The 26,208-nt window shown below is 43.4% G+C and overlaps 1 protein-coding gene and 1 non-coding gene across 2 annotated transcripts in view; one reads left to right on the forward strand and one right to left on the reverse strand.

The window, feature by feature from the left end:
* The window catches only part of LOC126088372 (urocanate hydratase-like), a 398,618-nt gene that overhangs the window by 130,810 nt on the left and 241,600 nt on the right, over nucleotides 1-26,208 (reverse strand). The window lies entirely within an intron of this gene.
* Nucleotides 735-809, forward strand: Trnat-ugu (transfer RNA threonine (anticodon UGU)). Its single transcript has one exon. It is a non-coding gene; the product is annotated as a tRNA-Thr (tRNA).

A 26,208-nucleotide genomic window follows, 5' to 3' on the forward strand; every position in this document is an offset into this window, starting at 1 on the left:
CTGGGTCATTCCTCACCATTGGTCAGGAACCAGCGGCAGCTGGACTACGGAATTAATGTTCAATGCATAGGATACCATAAATGTCACAACAGAAACGGCTGCATTTTGAATGGTGCACTGATTGCTGTACCATGGACTGCTAATGAATTATATATACTTATATGGATATGGTGTCTGTTATTTCGGACATGTCCCAAGGAACAGACACCATTGATGACCTGCAGCCGTCTAGAACGAAATTAGAATTATATTAATACCTTCAGCTGCTGACGGGCGTTGATATATATCAACGGGAACAGGTGAAAATGTGTGCCCCGACCATGACTCGAACCCGGGATCTCCTGCTTACAACTGTCCCCGTTGATATATATCAACGCCTGTCAGCAGCTGAAGGTATTAATATAATTCTAATTAATATAAATCTATAATATAATAATAATAATATAATTTATAATTAATAATATTAATATAATTAATTAATTCATGTCTGAAAGAACAGACACCATATCCATATAATTATATAGTTCTGGCATCACCGACCATGACCTTCTTCTTCTGTGCGGATGCACACACATTCCCCGAATTCTTACGGGATTTGGTAAGAATGTCTTCCACGAGTAACGAGTGTGTCGGGTTGGGACACTACGTCTATAGTGTGAGGACATACAAGGTGAGAATGTGGGTCTCGCGGGGGGCGTGCGCGAGATAGTCCCTGCAGTCGCACTGTCCTCGGTGCACTCGGTGGCTCAGCTGTATAGAGCGTCTGCTTTGTAAGCAGGAGATCACGGGTTCGAGTCCCGGTTGGGGCACGCATTTTGACCTGTCCCCTTTGATATATATCAACGGCCGTCAGCAGCTGAAGGTATTAATATAATTCTAATTTCGCTAATGAATAACGTCGAATAGTATTCAGCGTTGAACCGCGGTTCTGCGCTTATCATGGATGACCATCTTCAGTTACCATGGCGGCGACGAGGGGAGAGGTCCCTTCTTCCACTGTTTTGAACAGGTACAACGGTGTTAGTCCTGGCATCGCTGTGTCGGGACCCGTCACTTACAACTTCAGCTCACGACTGGTAGTGTGGGGGGAACTCTGAGAGCTGTATGGTACGTCACGGACAACCTGGGTTCTCATGTGTTATAGAGCATTATCTTTATGGCATTTTTCAACAGAGCAACGCTCCTACGGCACTTGTCTCTATGATCTGTCTGCATGATGTTGAGAAACTCGCTGATAAGGAGGGGGAGGGGGGAGAGGGGGGGGCGATGATTTGCCAACTGCAAGGGATAAATTTATTTGCCAGGAATATCACACAAGACTTTATTGATAATTGTGTAACATAGCTAAAAGTTTGTTAAATAAAAGATCAACAGACAACATTTTTTCTGAATTACTGAAGAAAATTACAAAATGATAACAGGAAACGCAGAAGGCGTTGTAATACACAGTTACAAAAAATAATAGGCCCTGAGGAAGGCCGTTGCAATTCCGCCGAAACGTAGGTTTTAGTTTGTTGATATCGTTGTTAGTTTTTAGCAATGACGCGGCATAATGCCCAGAAGAATTTTAATCACTAAAAACAATTGCGTTAGAATATTTTTGGAAATTTAGTCGCCATGGTTGTGAAACAGTGGGTTAAAGTATTTTTTTAAAAATGAATCATTATTAAAGAATTACTACAGTATTTTTGAAGCTACATCTGTGAAAATTGGTATTTGACTTCTTGGTCACCCCTAAGGAGGTGGAAAAAGGATGACTATTTTTATGAACATATTTCGTTACAGTATATTTTTGAACCAAAGTCTACGAAAACTGATATCGGACTTGAAAGGCAACATCCGTCAGAGGATGATAGTTTCTAAGGATACACCACCAGAAGGACTCAAAAGGTGCGATTCACAAAGACCTCTGCCTCCAGCTATTCGAATCACTTTTTGCTCAGAAGTACATTCGGGTAAAGACCATGTTTCTATGGCCCTAATTAGCGTGAAGAGTTTAGAAGAAGTGGCAGTTTGTGAACAACATAAAGCTCGTTAAAGAGGAACAAAAAAATCGTTGAAGTCTACGCAGGCGAATTAGTGGGCACCAAGTTGTGAGGAATAAAATAGAAATACTAAAGCTGGTGAAATGCCAAGTTTCAGCAAACTGAATGTTAAGTGCCTAACATAAACAAGGGCAGATAGTAATATTAATTTTATTTCAACTGACACAGAAGTTCCGCTGTGGCCGAGCTGTTCTAGGTGATTCAGTCCGGAACGGCGCTGTTGCTACGTTCGCAGGTTCGAATCCTGCCTCGGGCATGGATGTGTGTGACGTCCTTAGGTTAGTTAGGTTTAAGTAGTTCTAAGTCTAGGGGACTGATGACCTCAGATGATAAGTCCCATAGTGTTTAGAGCAATTTTTGACAGAAAGTTCAGCCGGCAGGTGTGGCCGAGCGGTTCTAGGCGCTTCAGTCTGGAACCGCGCGACCGCTACGCTCGCAGGTTCGAATCCTGCCTCGGGCGTGGATGTGTGTGATGTCCTTAGGTTAGTTAGGTTTAAGTAGTTCTAAGTTCTAGGGGACTGATGACCACAGATGTTAAGTCCCATAGTGCTCAGAGCCATTTGAGCCTACTGGTATGCAAACGCAGCCATGGGTAACAGCTCGTTCAATAATAAATACAAAACTGAAACAAAACTTTAAAAAATTTGTCAATACTGCGATTCAAACTATGGACTTGATGGTCACCCAACTGATATATTATGCAAATGTTTTACATGTAACGGTACTCGGAAGCCTTCTGTTTTTCAAAGGTGATTTTTTCGTCATTTTTAAGAATTGTGTCGTACTGTTTTAGGAAACTGATATCTGGGCATTGACGTACTAATTCTGTAAGTATGGAAAAAATCAAAGACGACGAATCCTCAAGGTCCCCATGTTAGACATAATACACTACTGGCCATAGTGCTCAGAGCCATCTGAACCCTCCGCCACACACCGTCAGGTGGCTTGTGGAGTATGGATGTAGATGTAGACAGGAAGTTCAAAATCGAGTCACTGTAGATTTTTTCCGCTTATTGGTGACAGTTCAAAATTTACAGTGAACTACGTGGCTTCCGTCCAAGAGCCTTTCACGAGCTTAACCACTCTAGTAACATAAGGTTAACTGCGTTTGAATGGCCGACCAGAAAAACCCTGAATTACAGTCTAGACAACAGTGTCCAGAACTACAACTGATAAAACAATCAGGCTTAAGATATACTCCACTAAACTTTATAGAATTCAAGGGGAGCATACATTTCCAGTTGGTACCCGAAAGTCTTGTTAACTCGAACCAGCAGAAAATAGTACTATCAGGTTAGCCGAGGTGCAGTATTGTTTTTTGCATTAGCAAATTTTTGCCTTAGCAATTTTTTGCCACTCGACACTGAATGTGAATCAACTATTACGCCGGTGATGGCAACTGCAGTTGTCTGACATGCCGAACATTACAAATCAGCCACGTTAATCACCTTCAACAACAGAGGGAGTATAAGATTCACAAATTGCTCATCATGCGATTTTTCTCTCGGAGGCAACCAATCAACATTCGTTACAGAGGGTGGCCAACAAGCTGCTTTCGTTTCTGGGAGACAGTTCCATATAACCAGTGCCGCTTGAAAACAGCCGCCAACGTAGATTCAGACCCACCACGTGGCTTCACACACAAAGGCCAAGTCGACTCCCGGTGAGGTGACCAGCCATCAGCCACGAGGAAGACTGCCCGTAGTCACTGCAGTCGGCAATTTCCTTCTCCCCGCCGGCGGAGCCGTTTAAATCGTCTTCCCTGGCGATGCCACCTCTCCGTCGGCCAAAGAAATCGTAGAATCTCCCGAGCAAAGATCGGCGACGGTAATAACTATCGACACTCGCAGACGCAGCTAGATTCCCCTGCCCAGCAAGATCCTTCGATGTCCCGATAGAACGTGTGTGGATCCAATTAGAACATCAACTCCGCACTAGTGCCAGTATCCGGTACATCAAGCACCAATTACAACAGTTCTTGGCGACCTTGCTTCAGAAGAGGATACAAAGGCTTTCTGACACCCTTTCTGACGAATTAGTGCCTCCATCCAGGCCAGGGGGTGGCAACGTCGTACTTATAAGTGGCCTCATACAGCGGAGTTACCGGTAAATATCATTTGAAGTTTGTAAGCATGGAAGTAACATCACACAACCTCTCAACCCTTAAAGTTTTATTTCGTTTCTTCTATGCTTCTGCATGGTTAACTTTTGTATCAGGCAGTGTACATTGTGTATATAGGGAAAGGTAATATAACGCTTTCCTCATTCAGATATTGTATCTTAGGGTTGTTTGTTTGCGAGAAGGTCGTGTGTGAGATAGAAACGTCTATGGACACGTGCTAGGCTATAAAAGTGGACCAAATGTTTATCATTTGTATTCGGTACTGTCAAGACATGGACCAATTACAAAGTGTTTGTTACCTCTCACATTCGTTACTGAGCGTCATTTTTTATGTAGTCATGTTTGTTAACCTAACTGAGCCGTGCACAAGCCATATCTGAGTCGTGCACGTGTGATATAGCTAGCAGTCGGTATGATAGATCGTCTTTGCCTGGTTGCTGGGCAACTGGTGGACGCGCTTCCGCAAGTGGGCAGTGAAGTGGCGCTGAGTGATGATGTGATGATACATAGGCGTTCGCGGCATATGTTAGCCCCTCCCCTTTTTTCCTCTTCCTCCCACCCCCCACCCCCAAGCCCCCTCACCGTACTTTCCTCCTCTCTTTTTCCCTCCTCTCCAGCCTCCACTCCCTCAGCAGGTCCCTAAAAGCTTTTTTTTTTTTGTTCTTCAGGAGTGCTCTGTCGTTTTCAATGTTTTTTTAAGTGTTGTGCTCTGTATGATTTTTATCCTGTGGACGACTTGTCTTTGCCTCCAGTGTTTTTTTAAGTGCACATTGATTTGACAGCTGTGTTCTTCTAACTTTATGTCGACTTTTTAACTGTCCCCCAGTGCATGTACCCATCTTAGTGTATATTTTAACTCCCATCATCTCCATTTACTGTGTTTCTTATATCCCCCCTTTTATGTAATCACCCTTCTCTATTTTTGTAAAGCCAATTGGCTGAAGAGCGGTGGACTGTGCCGCTGCCAGCCCTCCCCTGCCCGTTTGGGGCAGGGGAATGAAATTACAATAAATAAAGAAAAAGCATATGTTAGGAGAGTTGGCTTAGTGAAGGCACTGTTTGCTGTTTAGGGCTCGCTGTTGCTGCAGATGTCTTTACCTGAGGGATGATCACTGGTGCAGAAGTGGAGCCCAGCCTCAGGGCTGTTGGTGCTGAGCTGAAACACTAGCCGCCCAACCATTTGTGATGGATGAGATTCGGACTGGAATTAATTCTTATCTGAAAACTGTTGGAATCCTTAAGGCGAGCATCTACCACCAATCATTGGGCTACGATCTGAACTTGTTAAGCAGCTGTCCTGTGCCCCTATCATCTTGGCTACGTTGCACCTTGCAAGTGTTTCCTGTGCCTTGCGTACAACTGGACATGAGCGCCCTTGTCGATTACCTCTATTAAACTGTTTGTGGCCGTTTTGAGCACACATCACGAATTGCTACACGCCTTTGTTATTTGCTGAATTTTCTTGTTAACGGCACATAGCGAGCGGTTGTTGCACTTACGGAAGCTGTGTAGCTCATCGGCGCTCACGGAAACTTCGCATGGGACGTTGTTATTCATTTAGTGAACTGTGGTCTTAAGATATCTTTTTAAAAACTTCCTCACTGGTTTACATTTTGTATCCTCTAAGTTGTCAATTTGATATGTGTGTGTTGGCCTTGTCAGTAGGAACTTTCTTAATGTAATTTCGTACGTTGCAGGACAGCCTTGGATTATCACTGTTATTGTACATACATGACAAAGAAGTAGGGAAGGGGGTCTCGCTGTGTAGTCCTGGGGCCTGTTATTAGGCGCCTCAGTTGATAACAAATTTTAAACGAAGAGCCACTTTGACATATTATTTAATTTCTAAATGCAGTGGCTAATAAATGTCTCGGTTTTCTTTTATTAAAACAGCTGACCAGTTAGTTAAATTTGTGTACTTCCACTGTAAGTTTTGAATTAATGAGCTACATTTTGTGTGAGCTTTATCCTTGTTCATATTGCCACCGTATCTTGTTGTTACCTATTTTTTTGCCTCCTTCTGCCGCCCCAGTGGGTCAAAGTTAATTAAATGATTTTGTGTTTACTGTTTTCGGCCGTTCAATGTCGTTAATTTTTAATGTATTTTCATTGATTATCAAGGCGTTTTACCTGATATATTAATTTGGTCGAAAAGGCGTTTTACGTGAATCGCTCGGTTATAAGATTACATTAGCGGCATTTATTTGTTACTCCTTCCTTTATTGTTGCTCCAAGGCCTTTTTCTAAGCCTAACTGTTTATTTATTTATTTACTTAATCTGATCTGATTAAGGCCATCAAGGCCTTTCTTACATACAGTGCCTTTTTTACATCATAGTTGCCTGAGAAATAACAATTTTAATAAGACAGTTATAAAATGTTTTGAGTGTTTACACTGACAATGAACTAATAAAGTTAATACTGGTAGTACTTGTACTATTGCTACTACTGTCACTAATAGTAGTAATAATATTATTATTTATTTATTGACATTTTCCTCTGTACAAAGGTTTTTCTCCAACATCACAAATACCAGGAAATTATTACATGTCTTAGATAAGATCCTAATCTATCTCCTCAGGATGTTCTCCAGGTGTTTCGATCTCGTACATCTTCTTCCTCTGCGCCATTTCTTCTCACTGTTGATTGTACATTTTGTAGCCAGGTGGTCATAGGACGTCCTCTTTAGTTCTTTCCATCTGGTTCCCATTCCAGGATCATTTTCCATATTCTGGCTTTCTCCATTCTTCTTACATGCCTGCGCTATTGCAACTTCCTTCTGTCCATCACGTCATGTATTCTTTCTCTTACTCCCATTCTCTTTATTATTTCGTCGTTTCTTATTTTCTCTATTCTTACTAGAACTTTTCTGCTGCTTGCAGGTATTTTTTATGCTTCTCAGATTAGTAGTTCATGTCTCCACTCCATACATAACTATGCTCTCTAGTATCTATTTATGTACGATTATTTTGGTTTGATTTATTACCTTTACGCTCCATAAAGTTGAGTTGAGCATCCCAATGACATTCCTTCCACTGCTAATTCTTTTATTAATTTCAACTTCCGAGTTTTCAAAAAATGTGTGTGAAATCTTATGGGACTTAACTGCTAAGGTCATCAGTCCCTAAGCTTACACACTACTTAACCTAAATTATCCTAAGGACAAACACAAACACCCATGCCCGAGGGAGGACTCGAACCTCCGCCGGGACCAGCCGCACAGTCCATGACTGCAGCGCCTAAGACCGCTCGGCTAATCCCGCGCAGCTCCGAGTTTTCCCTCCATCTCTAAAATAGATCCCAAGTAACAGCAATTATTGATCTTCTTAAGTCTCTTCCCTCTATGTGTGTCATCTTGATAATAATAATAATAATAATAATAATAATAATAAAATTGAAAAATACATCCAAGTGGCTGAGAAAGTCAAGGACATGTGGCATCAGGATAAAGTTGACATTACACCAATTATACTATCAACTACAGGAGTCATACCACACAGTATCCACCAGTACATCAACGCAATACAGCTACATCCAAACATATATATACAATTACAGAAATCTGTAATTATTGATACATGTTCAATTACCCGAAAGTTCCTAAATGCAATGTAACATATACCGTACAGTTAAAAGGAAGTCACGCTTGATCAAGGTCCGCGTCACTTTCCATTTTTAACCAGACATAACGTCTGAGAAAGGAAAGAAATAATAATAATAAATACAGTAATGACAATAGTAACCACAATGATAAAACAATTTATAGGTGTACAAAATAAATGTTTAATGATAAAGCGAGTTCTGGGGAAAGGAAATTTAAGAAGACTGCATCAGCTAACAATACTGGTTCAAGAAACAAAACTTAATCTTATCTGCAGTTTTCAGTCTCTAATTTGAAACTGGCCGTTGCCGGTGATTTCTGACTTAAAACTGTTTCCCTTATCCTCAGTGGCCCTCAACTGTATTCCAGTCTAGCATTCGTTGGTACAATTTTGAGGCGTTCCACTTATTGTAAAGTTGTAACTGGCCGTCGGCCGTAAATATTGTTTTCTAAAGTTAGTATTTATTCATTTGCTAGATATCCAGGTTTAGTTTTTAAAATTTAGGAATTCTATGTTTTTTATTTTTTAAATATTTGAGATGTTCTGGTTGTTATTAAGCTTGTATGCGTCTTTGGTGCTAAAAGAACAGTAACCGCCTATCTTTCTAAATTACTTTTTCGATGGAGAATTGTAATATTTACTTATTCTGCCTTGGAAGGCACTGTTTGGAGAGCAGTAACATGTTCCACATTAAGTGTTTACTGTTTGTTTATTTGTTGAGTCTTAAAGTTGATAAACTAGTGTTAAAATTTTATATGCTCACCTTACGACTCACTTACGAGCTCCCTACCGCTTCACTATTAAGTTGGGGATATAATCTTGTTCTTGAAAGCACCATTTGATTGGGTTGTCGTTTGTGAACAGATTTTTCTCTTGAACATGCTGATGAAGAGTCGTCGTGGCATTAATGGTAACAGCTGAAGTGGAGCGGTTGAACACTTTCTCATACAAAAATAATTAGAAGTTTAATAGCCACTCTCTCATATAGACCACTAAAGGCATACGGAAATTCTGTTATACGGCGGATGGCTTCTGCAGTGTCAAGTCTCGACATACGATCGCCATACGGCAGAGTCTGTGTTCCCGACACTTGCCGCAGAAATACTCCCGTTTAACGCAGTGGGCTATCCAAAAGCGATGGAAATCGTAGCGTGTGAGAAGAAGGAATTGGAGCATTACGAATATTTCCCAGTCTACCCGAGTCAGATACGAACTGCTTGCTGCGAAGTAAAACATGTCGACTGATTAAATGTGCCACTACCATCTTAAGGGCAAAATCTGTGAGAAGGTGCCGTGGATCATTGAATTAGCAGCCGATAGCTGGTGCGCATGGCGTTTAGTCATTTGGGCTAAGACAACAACGATGTGGAATTATTTGTGAGACGGGCTAGGCCTGTTGAGTGTAATCTAACAGCGTAGCGGTAATGCACGGCAGAGGGAAGGGGATTTCTCCATCATCGTGGTTTAGGTGGTGTTGCCGAGTTACGTGACCAGAATCAATAGATGTCAATTTTATAGCCTAATTAGCGGTTTCAGCATTCAGGTTGACTGGGTCACAATGGTTGAAGTCCAATATTAGGCAAGAAATGTCTTTATTGCTTATAACACACGCTTCGGAATTTATCGAGGAGCGACTGCTGCACGTAGATATGCCGTTCGATATGTATGTGAAGCAAACATTCGCAGACTAGTCGCATGGGACATTCCGTTTAGGAAATCCTTGAGGAATTCAATATTACGAGTTTCACAGTGTCAAGAGAGTGCTCAGAATACCATACCACATCTCAGGTATTACCTCACATCAGGAACAACACAGTGGCCGACGGCCTTCAGTTAACGACCGAGAACCGCGGCGTTTGCGTAGAGTTGTCAGTGCTAGCAGAGCAGCAACACTGCTTGAAGTAACCGTATAGATCAATGTGGCATGGACGACGAACGTATCCGTTTGGAGAGTGGGGCGAAATTTGACACAAATGGGCTATGATAGAAGACGACCGACGCGAGTGCCATTGTTAACAGCACGATATCGCCTGCAGCGCCTCTCCTCGACTCATGACAATATCGGTTGGACACCAGATGACTGGAAAATCGTGACCTGGTCAGATGAGTCCTGATTTCAGTTGGTAAGACCTGATGGTAGGGTTCGAGTGTGGCGCAGACGCCAAGAAGCCATGGACTCAACTGTCAACAGGGCACTGTGCAAGCTGGTGGTGGCTCGATAATGGTGTGGACTCCGTTTATATGGAATGGACTGGGTACTCTGGTCCAACTGAGCGCATCATTAACTGGAACTGGTTAAGTTCGGCTACCTGGAGACCAACTGCAGCCATTCGCGATTCGTTTGACGAACTTTCTGGACAATTAGAGCAAATGATTTGGCCGCCCAGATCGCCCAACATGAACGTTACAGAAAATTTATGGGACATAATCGAGAGATCAGCACGAACTGATATCTCGATTACGTCTCATAAATTTTCAATGGTATTCACGTTGGGCGATCTGGGTGGTCAAATCATTCGCTTACACTTTCGCATCTCTGGATGGCTATAGAGGCAGCATGGCTCAATATTTCTGTATGAGAATTACGACAACTTGTTGAGTCCATGTCACGTCGAGTTCCTGCACTTCGTCGGGCAAAAGGTGGTCTAACGTGATATCAGGAGGTAGCTCATGCTTCTGTCACCTCAATGTAGGCCTTATACTAACGAAAAGTAAGAATCCATTTTTTGCTATCGTTCCTGGTGTTGTAATTTTAATGAGCAGCAATGTATTTACTTATCGACTGCACACGAAGCATTTCTACGTTGTACACCACTAGTGTTGCGAGAATAGACACCTTCAGGTGTGGGCCCTATCAAAACGCGAGGAATAACATTGCCATAACGGACTCAGATTTAGATATTATAGACGATATGTAGCAGAAGAAGAGGTACTAAATTATTTTGAATAAAGCGCGTCTCTAATTACATAATTATATTTCCCAGCACACCAGTTTCGTCCCATACACCATTCTCAGCATTCAGTAACTGGTAAGACATGAATACATAGAAGTACAAGAAGTAACTCAGAAAATAACGAATAGGAATAACTACACACAGTATGTATGAAAAACATTCCGCTAAAGCCCATCAACCTGACCAGTATACGGCACTGATGTCTGGGCTATTACCAAACAGTGAAATAAGATTCTATCGTCTGAAATGCGATTCCCGAGAGTTTCGAAAGGATGTACGAAATTAATGAAATAAAAAAGTAAATTTATTAGAAAAGAAAAACTGACCAATAAACAATCGATTAGGTGAATGTAGAGGTAAATGGATTATGTGGAAATAATGTTACAATGGTGATTACCACTACAATCTACGAAATACATATCACATGGAGAAAGGAAATTTGGTGGTGTACTCATCATACTTTTTGATACATTAGGTTCATAACGGTTTTTGTATGGTACCGTGGATTCTGTAAAGCTTGTTCCAACGCTGGCACATAGGGCGCAGACACTGCCAGGCGCCAATCAGCTTGTTTGTGGGAAGGCGCTGGGTGGGTAGCCTACCCGGCAGGCGGTCAATTGCACGCGTGTGAGCTCCTGGCCAGTATAGTACGACCACTCACTCTACAACTAGCTGCGTGATTGCGTGAGCATCAGCTGTTTTCCCACCATCATCCACCTATGCCTGAGGGCATTAGGCTACCTGCCAGAGGGCACACGGCCTGGAACAGTCTTCAGTACAGCAGATAGGCAGGAGATCAGTCTGGATTATATGTTCGCTCACTTATCCCCATTAAAACTAAACTCTATTCAAAAAGGCCTTGAAGGCTCAATGACCTATCGCCTGTCATTGTGAGCCCATAGGCGTCACTGGATATGGACACTGAACGGTCAGCACATTGCACTCTCAGCAGTTGGCAGTTTATGAGACCAGACCCGATGCTTCTCAATCAACTAGCTCCTCAGTTTGCCTCACAAGGGCTGAGAGCGCCCTGCTTGCCACCAACGCTTGGTAGACCCGGGGAGTACACTGTCAAATTCTAGTCAAGCCTGACAGCACTTAACTTTGGTGATCCGACGGGAACAGGTGTTACCCACTGCGGTACGCGCTTTGGCTTATCTTCATTAAGCAGCACTGAAATCCTGGATTTCTCGGTAAACTATCTTACCACAGACAAAAATCAGTTCTGAAAGAAAGTCATATGAAATCTTTTTAACTTTTGTAGTCCTGTCGTCCTCAATTGCTTGTAATGTTACGGTATATTGACAAGTTTTTCATTTTTTTTTTTTTGGACCATCTAATAACAACTGAATGAAACACAGTTTTCGTACAATACGTGTTTCGCCTTCTTTGTCTGCAAAGACCTTTTCAGCGGCCAGGAATATGTATATATTTCAGTTTACAATATTTAATTTACATTTTGGGACGGTGCATATGCAGAGTGTAAACAGTTCTGGCAGTTGGCTTTTCTATGATGTAGTAATAATTTAAAGTTTGCTTACAGGTTCCATGAATGTTGTTCTATATGTTGTGTTTTTGTACCATTCCTGGCGCTCTTCTTCGTCTATAGTTGCCATTTGGACTTCTGTTTTTCAGACTTCAAAGCACTAAGTACTGAACACTTGTTTTGATTTTATGTTTTGGTTGGTGTTGTCAAATGTCGAATGTTATAGCCAGAGATCGAATGCTATTACCAACTACTGAGTGCAATTTTGTGATATGTGATCTGTGTGTGTGTGTATGTGCGTGCGTGCGTGCGCGCGCGCGCGCGCGCGCGTGTGTGTCTGTGTGTGTGTGTGTGTGTGTGTGTGTGTGTGTGTGTGTGTGTGTGTGTGTGTGTCAGCAGGAACTCATTTCAGTAATTTTAGTGACGTATCTCCAAGAACTACCTCCCCTTCCTCTCTCTCTCTCTCCCCCCCCCCTCTCTCCCTCGCTGCGTGTGTGTGTGTGTGTGTGTGTGTGTGTGTGTGTGTGTGTGTGTGACTGGTATTTGCTTCGGTATGATTAGGTGATGGTGTGTGTACTTTTTTATGTATGACATTGTTTGCTGGGCTGTCTCTAAGCTGTAGCTTCAGCTTTTTTTTAAATCTTTCCCTGCTAGTATCATCTGCTGTTACTAAAAAAGCCACTTGCTTCCCAGCTTCCGGTCCTCACCATTACTGAGACATCAGCTTTCTCTCATACTTGGAGGTCTGTGTAGACCCAGAAAGCTGTGGTCTGTATGGGTGTAGTATGCCAAGCTTGGTGTACGGGAATGTGGTCCAGTGAAACACCCGAGGATATCAGTAACATAGTGTTGGCGGTAAATACATTAATTTTCATGATTCATAGAATGCGAATAGCTTCTCCGTGGCGTTGAACAAAGGCAACAGAGTGACGCACACGGCTCGGAGCTGCTGACTCGTCCAGCTCTGTGGCGTCTGTGTTGCACGTCGGAGGTCAGAAACCACACCTTCAGCAGAGGCGATATCGTGCAGGATGCCGACCCAGAGGTCTGCAGGAATTTTCCGCCCAGCCAGCATATTGGCAGCATGTAGCACTACTCTACCAATGCACTCTCAAAGACACTGGATTTCGCGCGCAAGTCAGTGACCAACAGCTCTGCGTGGAATGACAGTAGACATGCCAAAGTATGTTCTTGTCACCCAGCAAGAGATGGGCAAGACTCTGGTAGGTGCTGACAGCCAGGGGGACAGCACAAACGCAGCTCTCCTGGAGAGTGTTGTGACTGACAGCCAGCAGATCATTCTTGATTGACCCCTGTGGGATGTTGTTCAAAAACCCTCAATTTTTCACATCAGTGGCAGCGTAGTAAGCAGGAGCGGCATTCCGGTGCATGGAGTGCAACAGGCAGGCTGGTGTCTCATAGCTGAAGTCACCAAGATATATCAGGAGCACGTCGTGGAACAGCCTCGACATGGATTGACTGTAACTCACATGTCACTCACATGAACTCATGACTAGCTGCTGGAAACTGAATAGAATCGAATAGGATTTGTCCTTCAGAATTTCCAATATTTGTGCTGGTTGGTTCATGCTGATGGTATTATCGATCTGTGGCAATGAATGGATTTGGTTTCTTTTAAAAGCTCGTCAGCCCTTTACCCTGTACTGAAGTATCCCACCTGTGGCTTTCAGTCTTGGCGCTTTCTGCCATGTCAGTGGGCTGAAATTCGTCCTTGCTTGTGATTTAAGCGCTGTTGCGGCATCTTTCAGTGTTATCAGAATGACATTATGATGCGGTCGTTATGCTACAGTCGCACTTTGTGCTCTCTTTGAGTGTGGTGTGGCAATGTGCCAGTTGTCTGCCTCGCTATTTGCTACATTTGCTTTCCTTCCTGGTTACATTCTCGTCGTTACATTGCAGTCAGATCTGTCTTGACTCAGCTCTGTGATTTCTGAGAAAACAATTTTAAATTTTTACGTTCACCGAGAATTCTTTTTTTGTGGTACAACAGCAGTTTCTCTTGTGCCTTTGGAAGTGTGTTTATTAGGCAGATGGCACTGAATGATTTGGGATCGGAAGGTTTTTTGTCTTGAACTTTTTTAACGATGATCGCCTTGGAGGCTTTCCACACTGCAAGTACCCGATCCAGCCCTAATGCGTCGTTCAGCAGTGTTGTGAGATATGGGGTGATTTGTGGTGCACTTTGGTTCAACACCTCTGAGTGGATTCCATCTGCTCTAGGTGCCGTTTTGCTTTTTTAATTTTGAGATCGCTATCGCCACTTCTCCCCGCGCAAACGGACAGGTGACTGTTGCTGTGAAACATTCTGTGTCCATTTGTTGCCTAAGTGCTGCTTGTTCTTGAGTGTGTGTGTGTGTGTGTGTGTGTGTGTGTGTGTAGGAGCCTGCCTAGCGGAAATTCCGCTGTGCGTCTCCATCTCTTAGTCAACGCACCGTATCCTGTAGTAGCGTTCTCAGAACTAGTTCGCTCTTAATTTTTTCTGTGACCACTGTGCATGGCTCCCGCCATATGTTTAGTTGTGTTTGTGTTGCTATGTGTCTGTCCCAGTGGTCCTTCCTTGTCTTATGCAGTTCCTGTTTGTACCAGTCTTTGGCAAGCCCATATGAGTCAAGTGGCACCTGTCTATCTCTATCTGAGATTGATCTCTGGTATAGTTCACGTTTCCGTCTGTTGCCCTCCTTTGTGTCAGTTCTATTGTCCATGGTACTGAATGTCGCTTTGTGTTATTTGACGTTGAAATTCAGGTGTTTTTTGTGTGTCCTATGATGTCAGTGAGTATGTGGGCTCTGTAGTCAATACTTCTTTCAATGTCGTGTAAGACGTGTTCTTAGTCTGCCTGACTTAATCCCAGTCTGTCTGTCTGTACGTGCGGTGTGTTCTGAAGAGTGAAAGTGATGGCGTTGTGGTCGCTTGTGCTTATCTGGTCATGCACTATCCATTCGTGAATATGAGTGACTGCTGCATTGCTAGCAGGTGTAGTCTATGTTTCATGTAGAACCGTCACGTCCGTTGAATGTTGGTGCATGTACTTCCCTACTGATTACATGAAGTCTTGAAACTTCCTGGCAGATTGAAACTGTGTGCCGGACCGAGACTCGAACTCAGGACCTTTACCTTCCGCGGGCAAATGCTCTACCATCTGAGCTACCGAAGCACGACTCACGACCCGTCCTCACAGCTTCAATTCTGCCAGTACCTCGTTTCCTACCTTCCAAACTTCACAGAAGCTGTTCTGCGAACCTGGCAGAACTAGCACTCCTAGAAGAAAGGATTCTGCGTAGACATGGCTTAGCCACAGCCTGGGGGATGTTTCCAGAATGAGATTTTCACCCTGCAGCGGAGTATGCACTGATATGAAACTTCCTGGCAGATTAAAACTGTGTGCCGGACCGAGACTCGAACTCTGGACCTCTGCCTAAGGTCCCGAGTTCGAGTCTCGGTCCAACACACAGTTGTAATCTACCAGGGAGTTTCATATCAGTGCACATTCCGCTGCAGGGGGAAAATCTCATTCTGGAAACATGAAGTCTTGTCTCCTGTATATCACTGACTGATCTGCCTTGGCCATCCGTTCGGTCGGAGCGCCACAATCTCGCATTGATGTCGGCGCGTATTACTAATGTTTTGCCTCTGCACTGCTACAGAGTCATCATGGTTCAATATTTCTGCAGGGGACTTCCAACGACCTGTTGAGTCCATGGTATGTCCTGTTGAGTCCATGGTATGTGCACTTGCTGCACTACGCCGGGGAAAACGAGGCCCGACACGGTATTAGGAGGTATCCTATGACTTATGTCACCTCAGTGTATGGTGCAACATGAACGCTGCCGTTGAATGGTGCGGGTGTGAAGCGAGTACTCAACGGCGGGCGCCGTGCCCGTGGCCCGGCCGGCGGCGATCACGTGCGGCGGGCCACCAGCCAGCATGAATAATGCAGGCGGCGCGTTCGCAGAGATCAAAGGCCTCGCGGCGGAGCACGACGGAGGGGGCCGCGCGAATCCGCCGCTCAGCCGGCGGCGCTCACCAACCTGAGCCGGCGATCACGTCTCGGTGTTCCACTGTGCGACGGAGATTCGCAGGACAGTCAGATCGCCCTACACCGCTTGCCGTCGTTCCTGAGCGGGAAACTGGACAGGATAACAGCTCGAAACGCCAGTTTTGTCGGTCAGTTATCATCTTATGCCCCCTGTGGTCACCTCTGAAGATTGTCTAATTATTTTCCCGTATTTACTTCTATCAGTATAAGCCACACGAAACCATTGAGTCGTACGTCGGCTTTTATCGGGACTATGAAATTGATTCGCTGACTACGAATTTCTTGATATCCGCCCTCCCCGGATCGAATCCGCCCGGCGGATTAACGACGAGGGCCGGTGTGCTGGCCAGCCTGGATGTGGTTTTTAGGCGGTTTTCCACATACCGCTAGGTGAATACCGGGATGGTCCCCTCGTTCCGCCTCAGTTTCACGCGTCGCAACATTTGCAACACGTCCTCACTATTTTACGATTTCCACTAGACGCAGACAATTGGGGTACACTGATTCCGTCCTGTGGGGTACGGGGTGGCGGCAGGAAGGGTATCCGGCCATCCCTAACACTAACACTGACAAATCCGTTGTAACCACGCCAACCCTGCAATCGATGCGGGACTGGCGTAAGCAAAGAAAGAAAGAAAGATGTAGGTCCGGTATCCAGTATTAACATATGAAAATCTGAGCCATACCGGGACTCGAAACTGCATTTCCTACTTAACACGAGCGGTCAGCTTAATTATTTCAGCTATCTGTGCATGCACACTAGCCCAATACCTAGGCTTTCAAAAGTCAAACATCTACGTCTTTATATCGTAGTCTCTAAGTCACTGTTGGGTAGTAGATCTGTACATAACACAGATGATACCGAAAAATTCACAGTCAGCAAATTAATTTCGGAGTTCACTGAGGTGAAGAAAGTCATGGGATACCTCTTAACACTTTGCCGTACAAATTTATTCGCTTGGCGCCGGCAGCTCTAGTTCGGATTACTTGGCTTGTCGCCGGCCGCTTGTCACCTTTCCGTTGATGACAAGCTTCAAACACATTGACTTTTGCGCGCTTAATTTTTCCGGAAATCCTCTGTTTTGCCGTATCGTTCCACAAACTCGACTTTTCTTTTCAAGTAATTTCTCTGCAAGTTCTACACTGTTATAATAATTATCCATATAGAGGTGATGCCACTTTCCATAAGAAGGTGTCAATAGTTCCATCACTGTTTTTGCTAAAGGTTGTCCAGCGCCGGAATGTATCTTGAATGAGGAACTGTATCCCGTACTCGAATCACACAGCATCCGAATGAGTATGCCATATTTCGTAATTTTCGACGGACTGTAAACTTTAAAATTTAGCTGTCCAGTCCTTCATGAATTGAGATGTTTTGACTTAGATTACACGTTCCTTTAAAATTTTTGGACAAATAATCAATTACGAATTGCACTTTGAAAAACCGGCCGGCGTTATCCGGTTTATTGTTGCTGTCGGAAAAATGTAAAAAATGATAATATTTGTCTGAATCGGTTGCAGGACATCGTTTTGCGAAATATTGCTGTGTCTATCAACGGATTCGTTGACCAGTAATCATCGATCGTTGCTTTTTTTACAATTCCCATAAGGATAACAAGCCCAAACCGTTTTCTAAGTTCGGGTCCCGTAACGTCGACAAATTTGGCATTTTTTTTTATCCAGTTTCCTACTATTGCAATGTAATACTTGTTGGTTTCGTTGCTCAAAATGGTTCAAATGGCTCTGAGCACTATGGGACTTAACATCTGAGGTAATCAGTCCCCTGGAACTTAGAACTACTTAAACCTAACTAACCTAAGGACATCACACGCATCTATGCCCGAGGCAGGATTCCAACCTGCGACCGTAGCGGTCGTGCGGTTCCAGACTGAAGCGCCTAGAACCGCTCGGCCACACCGGCCGGCGTTTCGTTGTTAATATATTTAAATAGATCGTTCCCAATATATAAATCTACGATATCCACGACGCTCTGTGTATTTTTTGGAAATATGTGTGGATCCGGAGATCCTTCAAATTTATTATTTGGTTCTCAGTAAATCATTGTCTTCTTCGTCTGATTCATTCGAATCAGTTGGCAACTGTAGCGTTTGCCGAATTCTTCTTGGACGTATTTCACTATCTTCTGACGATTCTAATTCACTTTCATTTTTTTGATATCCAGTGTCATCTTCCCAATCGGCCATGTCTTCCGGAACGTCAGTCAAGACGGCCACACATTCATCGTGAATAATCGCATCGTCTCTTTCGTCTGCCATGACGGAAGTGCACAAGTACTTATAAAAACAAAAAAGTTGTTGACGTGTGTAACTTATTGTTAACTAAACACCAACAGAATGAAAAAGATACTAAAGCGCTGTCACCGGCCACTGCACGATACTATGCTCACGACAGCACTGTGGTGTCGCTGGCCGTTGACCGCCATTTCGCGCACGACACTACTGTGGTGTCGGCGGTCGGCGAAGTGTTAATATCGTGTCGGACCTCCTCTTGCCCGATGTAGTGCTGCAGTTTGACGTTGCACGGACTCAACAAGTCGTTAAAAGTTCCCTGCAAAAAATATAGAGCCATTCTTGCTCTATAGCCGTCCATAATTTCGAAAGTGTGGCCTGTGCAGATTTTGTGCATGAACTGTCCTCTCAATTGTGTCTCATAAATGTTCCTTGGGATTCATGTCGGGCGGTCTATGTTGCTAAATCAGTCACTCGAAATGTCCAAAAAGGACTTCAAACCAATTGCGAACGACTGTGGTCCGGTGAAATGGCCCACTGGCGTCCATAAAAACTCAAACGTTGTTTCGGAACGTGAAGTCCATGAATTGATGCAAATGGTCTCCAAGAACTAATCATTTCTAGTCAATGGTCGGTTCAGCTGGATCAGAGGACCCAATTCATGCCGTGTAAACACAACTCACACCATTATTGAACCAACACTACCTTTTCCAGTGCCTTGTTGACAAATTGGGTCCATGGCTTCGTTGGGTCTGCACTGTACTCGAACCCTGTCATCAGCTCTTACCTACCTAAATTGGGGGCTCATCTGACCAGCCACGGATTTCCAGTAGTCTAGGGTCCAACCGATATGGTAAGGAGAGTCGCTGCAGGCGATGTGGTGCTATTAGTAAAGACACTCACATCGATCCTGTTAGCGCCAAATTTCACGGCACTGTCGTAACGGATACGTTCGTCGTACGTCCCACGTTGATTTCTGAGTTTATTTCGAACTGTTTTGCTTGTATGTTAGCACTAACAGAAGTATACGTAAAAGGATACGTTCGTTGTACGTCCAACATTGATTTCTACCTTTATTTCACGCAGTGTTGCTTGTCTGTTAGCACTGACAACTCTACGCAAACGCTGGTGCTTTTGGGCATCAAGTGGAGGCCGTCGGCCACTGCGTTGTCCATAGTGAGAGGTAATGATATTCTCGGCACACTCTTGATACTGTGCGACTCGTAATGTTGAATACCCTGACGATTTCCGTAATGGAATGTTAGTTAACTTGAACTATTTGAGAGTGATTCACTAAAGACCCACTGCCTTGTAATGCTCATGGCAGGGCTCTGCGGAAGTAAAATAAAGTGACGGCCCTAGAGGCCATCAACACGTTTTTACTCGTATATAGGTACTTTGCATTTTTATTTAGTGAGAAAATCATGTTATTTTAGGTAAGCCGTTTTACACTGTACTTCTGCAGAAGCTTGTAAGTTTTCTTTTCCGTGCTGCTTTCATAACTGAATTAGAATGTCATACAGTGATATATCAAGCAACTGGGTCGGCTATCTTAATTCACAAAAGTAGACTGTTCTTTAATTATTGAAATTCTTCTTATACGAGGTGTGACTGGAAAGTTTTAAGAATGGATCTGCTACTGCTTACTGCTTTGGCGGACAAGTACACGGAGGGTGGGGAGTGAGTCATTGTCTTGTCCTTGAACGCCCTCTGACAAGAAACTTTATTCAGTTCGTTGTGGGCACTGGTTGAGTGCGGGTCTGTTAGGGCTTGTTGCCAAATTCTGTCTGCGTGAAAATGGACGTAAAAACGGAGCAACGAGTTTGTGTGAAATTTTGTTTTAAAACCGGAAAATCAGCTTTTGAGACTTGAACTATTAAAAAAAGCTTTTGGAGATATTGGAGATAATTGTAGGAGCCAGTCAAATATTTTTGTCTGGTTCAACAGATTTAAAAATGACTGCGAATCATTTGAAGTACGGCCCGTCCGACCTTCCACCTCAAAAACGAATGAAAATGTTGTGAAAATTCGCGACTCAGTGTGCTCTGATCGTAGACTTATAACTAAGGAGATTGCTTAATTTAAGTTTCTGTACAGTTCAGTCAATTTTAATTGAAGATCTGAACATGCATCGAGGATCCACAAAATTCATTCCAATAGTGTTGTCAAGTGACCAGAGACAATACCGACTTGATGTGTGGCAAGAACTGATTAATCAAACTAAAAATGACCCAGATTTGTTAAATAGGGTAATTACAGTTGACGAATCGTGGGTATATGGATATGATCCTTAAACTAAAGTGCAGTCTTCGCAGTGGAAGATTTCAGGTTTACCAGGACCGAAGCAAGCACGGCAAAGTCGTTCGAAGGTGAAGACTATGATGGTGATTTTTTTCGATCCTACCGGTATTGTGCATCATGAATTTACCCCTGGAGAACAAAAAATTAACCAGCAATACTACAAATGTGTCCTTGAACGTTTGCGCGAAACGGTGCGGAAGAAAAGGCCTACATTGTGGAAAGACAGGAGTTGCGTGCTACACCATTACAATGCTCAGGCTCATTGTGCAATCTCCAACGTTGAATTTTTGACCAAATTCAAAATTCCTGCGCTTCTACAACCACCATATTTTCCTGATCTGGCCCCTGCGTTCTTCTACCTGTTTCCTAAACTGAAATTTTCGCTGAAAAGGAAGTGATAGGACTCGATTGAAGACATCCAGGCAAATACGGAGAGTGTCCTTAACACACTCCAGGAAAAAATTTCCAGGAATGTTTCCAAAAGTGGAAACACCGTTGGAGTCGGTGTGTTCAGTCAGAAGGGGACTATTTTGAAGGAGATGCATCACAGTAGCATGTAAGTGCCACCATTGTACAATTACAAGCCCATTCTTAAAACTTTCCAATCACACCTCGTATTTGTTAATTTCAAAAAATTGTGACGGTATATTGTGGAAAATAATAATTTTGTTGTTGGTTCTGAGCACTACGGAACTTAACATCTGAGGTCATCAGTCCCCTAGAACTTAAAACTACTTAAACCTAACTAACCTAAGGACATCACACACATCCATGCCCGAGGCAGGATTCGAACCTGCGACCGCAGCGGTCGCGCGGTTCCAGACTGTAGCGCCTGGAACCGCTCGGCCACTCCGGCCGGCCGAAAGAACCATATATTCTGTACCTTAGCACCTTACTACCTTCGGCCTTGCTAGCTTATCACAGGTTTTAAAAGATGTTTCATTGCATCACGATAATTTTTCATTAAAGTCTAAAAGGATTATTATCCTAACAATCCTCCATTCATAGAAATTGGTTCATATAAGACTGATGCCATGCGTAGTTTCAGTTACCTTCAATCAGAAGTAAATGTAAGAACAATGTCAGTTCTGAAATCTAGAAACGAGTTCTATCTGCCAACGAGAGCTACCGTAGCCACAAAAACAGATTCGAAATGAACTCTGAGTAATCGCTTTAAACTCGTCAGTGGATCCTACGATATCATCTCCCAACTCGTCATCTCCATAGACTCGTAGACTCGAAAACTCGCTCCGTGAGTCTGTTGCTGGGTAAAAGAGGATTATACCAGCCTTGAAAGGAGAGAAAGTACACGAGTGAGCAAGTACTACTGAGGACAGTACATTTCACTTTGTACACACATGTTGGGCATGGCAGTTATTATACACCAACATAATAACTGATCGGTTAGCAAAGAATACTTTGTGTGTGTGTGTGTAGTCTATATATGTATCTATACACACTGCACAGTTACGTTAATGTGACCATTTGTTAAAAGCCTAAATAACCACCTTATGCAGTGCAGACTGCTGCGAGACATGCAGAAAGAGAATCAATGTTACCACATGAATGTAGGACCATGCTGACTCTAGAGGCATGGCCAGCTGCGCTAGTTGCTAGATTGAGGATCCATGGCGCAAACATTCCGATCAAGGTGGTCCCACTGATTCTCGATTGCGCTTAAATCTGGAGAATTTGGTGGCCGCAGGAGTACGCAATACTCATCCTGGTGCTCTTCAAACCACGCACATACACTGCGAGCTGCATGACACGTTGCGTTGTCCTGCTGGTAGATGCCATCATGCCGAGGAAAAAGAAACTGCTTGCAGGGGTGTTCAAGGTCCCCAAGGACAGGTGCATACATTCCTTAGGCCATAATGTGTGCAGTATTTCACGCGATACAAGTCAAAGACCATATGTCTGGTGGAGCATAAAACGTGATTCATCTCAAAAGACAACCTGTTGGCACTCTGGGCGTCTAGTTGCTGTACTACCGTGCAAATTCCTGCCTTCATCGACGACGAATTTCAGTCAGCATGGATGCATTAACTAGGGGCTTGCTACAGAGGCCTATATACAGCAACGCTCGCTAATGCGTCTGTTGAGGAATGACTGCTGGTGGCCCCTTGGTACATCATGGTGGTCAGTTGCTCAACAGTTACGTATCTATTCACCTGTTCACACCTCTGCAGCTGTCATTCACCCCTGTAATATATGGCCCTTGCTGCACCACAGTTGCCTCGGCGTCAGTATTGGATTGCAGCATTTTGTAGTGCACGGTATACTTTATCCCTGGTGGAAGGCAAACAGTTTATAAAATTAGGCCTTTCAGAAATGCTTCCATCCTTGGTCCAGAAACCAAGGACGTCAGATGAATCACCCCATTTCCGCATAACTACTACACCCACCTCCCCCCTACACTTTCTATTTCCTTCACTGCTAGTGCTGCTATCTGTCGTCTGTGAGTGGTTGTTGCACATTGACGTCGAACTTAAATGGTGGTCACTTTAATGTGAGCAGACCGTGTCTATGCATATAATTAAACAACTACATGTGTGTATGTATGTACTAGCTGTTACCCATGGCTGCGTTCACCTATCGGCCGTTGTGTTATGATGAGTGATGGTGAGTAAGTAAGCCATACCCGCCTGGCTAGCCACGCGGTCAAATGCGCTACTTCCCAAGCGGTAAGGCATGTTGGTCCCCGGCACGAATCCGCCTGGTAGATTTGTATCAAGGTCCGGTGTGCTGGCTAGTCTGTGGCTGGTTCTTACAGCGGTTTTCCATCTACCTCGGCGAATGCGGGCTGGTTCCCTTTACTATGTCGGCGATTGCTACACGCATTGTCTCCATGTACGCATAACCCGTAATTTACTCTACCACGCGAACATCTGGGATTACACTTGTCTGGTATGAGACTTTCCCGGGGGGTGGGGGGAGGGGTCCACTGGGGGCCGAACCGCACAATAACCCTGGGTTCGGACTGGGACAGTGGAGTGGTGGGTGGACTGCTGTGGCCTGTTGTGGGGTTGGCCGCCGGCGAATGTGGCCGAGCGTTTCTAGGCGCTCAGTCCGGAGCCGCGCTGCTGCTACGGTCGCAGGTTCGAATCCTGCCTCGGGCATGTATGTGTGTGATGTCCTTAGGTTAGTTAGGTTTAAGTAGTTCTAAGTCTAGAGGACTGATGACCTCAGATGTTAAGTCCCATAGTGCTTAGAGCCATTTGAACCATTTTTTTGTTGTGGGGTTGTGGACGACTGAGGGCTATGCCAGGACGAAGCCTCTGCATTGTTTCTAGGTTCCCGGTTTAATACACACAATACACAAGTAAGACATTGTAGATGTGTTGTCATCTGCTCTCACGTGTCGACCTATTTGGTTAAGCATAGTTTGTGATGTGCACCTTAAGCTGTTCCAGGGTCGCTGCCGAGCAGTGTGTACAAAGGAACATAGGCAGCAGTGCATATCTATGCTTCGTGCAATTGGAGTAGATATACGTTACACGTATGTCAATTAAGCAACAAATTTAATAGTTTTTTCATGATTTTATGTTCACCGATGTAAAAAAAAATTCGAATCCCTACTTCACGCTCTGAGGGGTCGATTTCTTTTTTACTTTCTAAAGTAATCTATGTTCTTCCTCAGGAGTCAGGCTATCTCCACAGATAATTTCAGTGACAACGGTTCAGCGGTTTAGTTGCGAAAAAGTAACTGAGTTACTTTCGCATTTAATAATACAAGTATGGAAGTAAGGATTAAAGACATTGAAAATGGTATAAGCATTTGTAAAGAAGCAGGGTTGCCCACTGCTATCCTGTTTTGGTTTTACACTCCTTCAGTAACTTAGCTAAGCAATGAACTATTTTTTTTTCAGTTTCACTACTCAGATTCCGACTACAGATTCTGTGGCCTTCAGCGCCATAGCACAGAATTCAGAAATAGTTTAAATAAAATTCCCATAGTAAAATCTATTATTTCAGTACTTTCTAATGTCTATTCTGAAAGTAATGAGCTAATTAGTTTTATTGGAAATGCATCCTATTAAAAGTTATGAACAATTATGTATATTGAGCAATACATATTAAGTAAAATTCGAGTGAGCTAGTAGATCGAATTCAGCTATAAGACTGCATCCAAAAGAAAGCCTAAATTTTATTGATTCCAGCAAAGTGTTTAAATTAACCTTAAGTCTGTTAGTTAAACAGATATTAAGACTCGAAATCTGTAGCATGTATGACTTTCAGTGCCAATTGTGACCAAACTACTGAATAATTACGAGATCTGTTTTGATACTTTTGCTACCTATATTTTTCTACGTAAAATGACTCCAGTCTCCACTTTGTAAGTGCATTAATTAAGAATTAAGTAAATTTGAATAAGTAAAAATTATTGTTCAAGAGGGCTGCCATGGTTATAAGTCGGGAATTCCCACCGCGGATGCATAAGTTAGTTCTGCGTATTTAAATTGCTACAGATCACTCATGTTATTTAAGTAATAAAACCCAATAGTTAAAAACCAATTACAAAGCATCATTCTAACCCTGGGAAATTATAAACTATAATATATTAACAGAAGTAGTCAAATATTCAAGCACTCGTCTATATAAGGTCCGAGCTGATGCAGTTCTCAGTTAGTTCTCGGTCAGATTCTCATGGAGCAAAAGTGCGGCAAGTCGGTGCCGGAATGTGATGTGATAATACTTGAAACAGAAGCTTAATTTTTCCGGTCGGTACCAAAAAAGTGTAATTGTATTCGGCTTTGAACATTTAAAGCGTATTGTGAACATTGTAAAAGACTGGAAGTTTTTGACCTACCTAATGCGACGATTATTAACTGTAAGAGGCCTGGTCACATGAATATTATGTGTGTGAGTGATAACAAATAAATCGCACTGTGGTTGCCATAAGTGTTCAGCAATGAATACGGTCTTGACTTTTGATTTTGGATAACATAATCTAGGATCCTGCCTTCTTAATTACAGTGTGATTTAGGTGAGACGGACTCAGCTACCGAGAAGACAATATTGAATAAGCAAAGCAAGGTAGGTCAGGAACACTGCGCACTATCTACTGGGTGAGGAAATGTTTCACTACATCCGGTTGTGACGTGAACTTTAAGAGGCGCTAATACAAGGATTCAGCCTGGCACGTTACACATTGTTTTTGTTACATTGAATCTTATAACTTAGCGCATATCTATCAATAAACGCATGTTCTCAAGTATGATGAAGTTTCAAAGGTAAAGAATAAATAGCTGTTTCAAACAGTAAATGTGTGGAACATGTCATGCGTATGTAAATTGATGGTCAAATGTGCATTTTACAGAATCTGTGATTTCTAAGAATTAACAATCATCTGCGAGTACAACGTATACAGACATAGTCATGTGTACAAGGTG

This window comes from Schistocerca cancellata, chromosome 6, assembly GCF_023864275.1.
Source record: "Schistocerca cancellata isolate TAMUIC-IGC-003103 chromosome 6, iqSchCanc2.1, whole genome shotgun sequence".
Taxonomy (NCBI): Eukaryota; Metazoa; Arthropoda; class Insecta; order Orthoptera; family Acrididae; genus Schistocerca; species Schistocerca cancellata.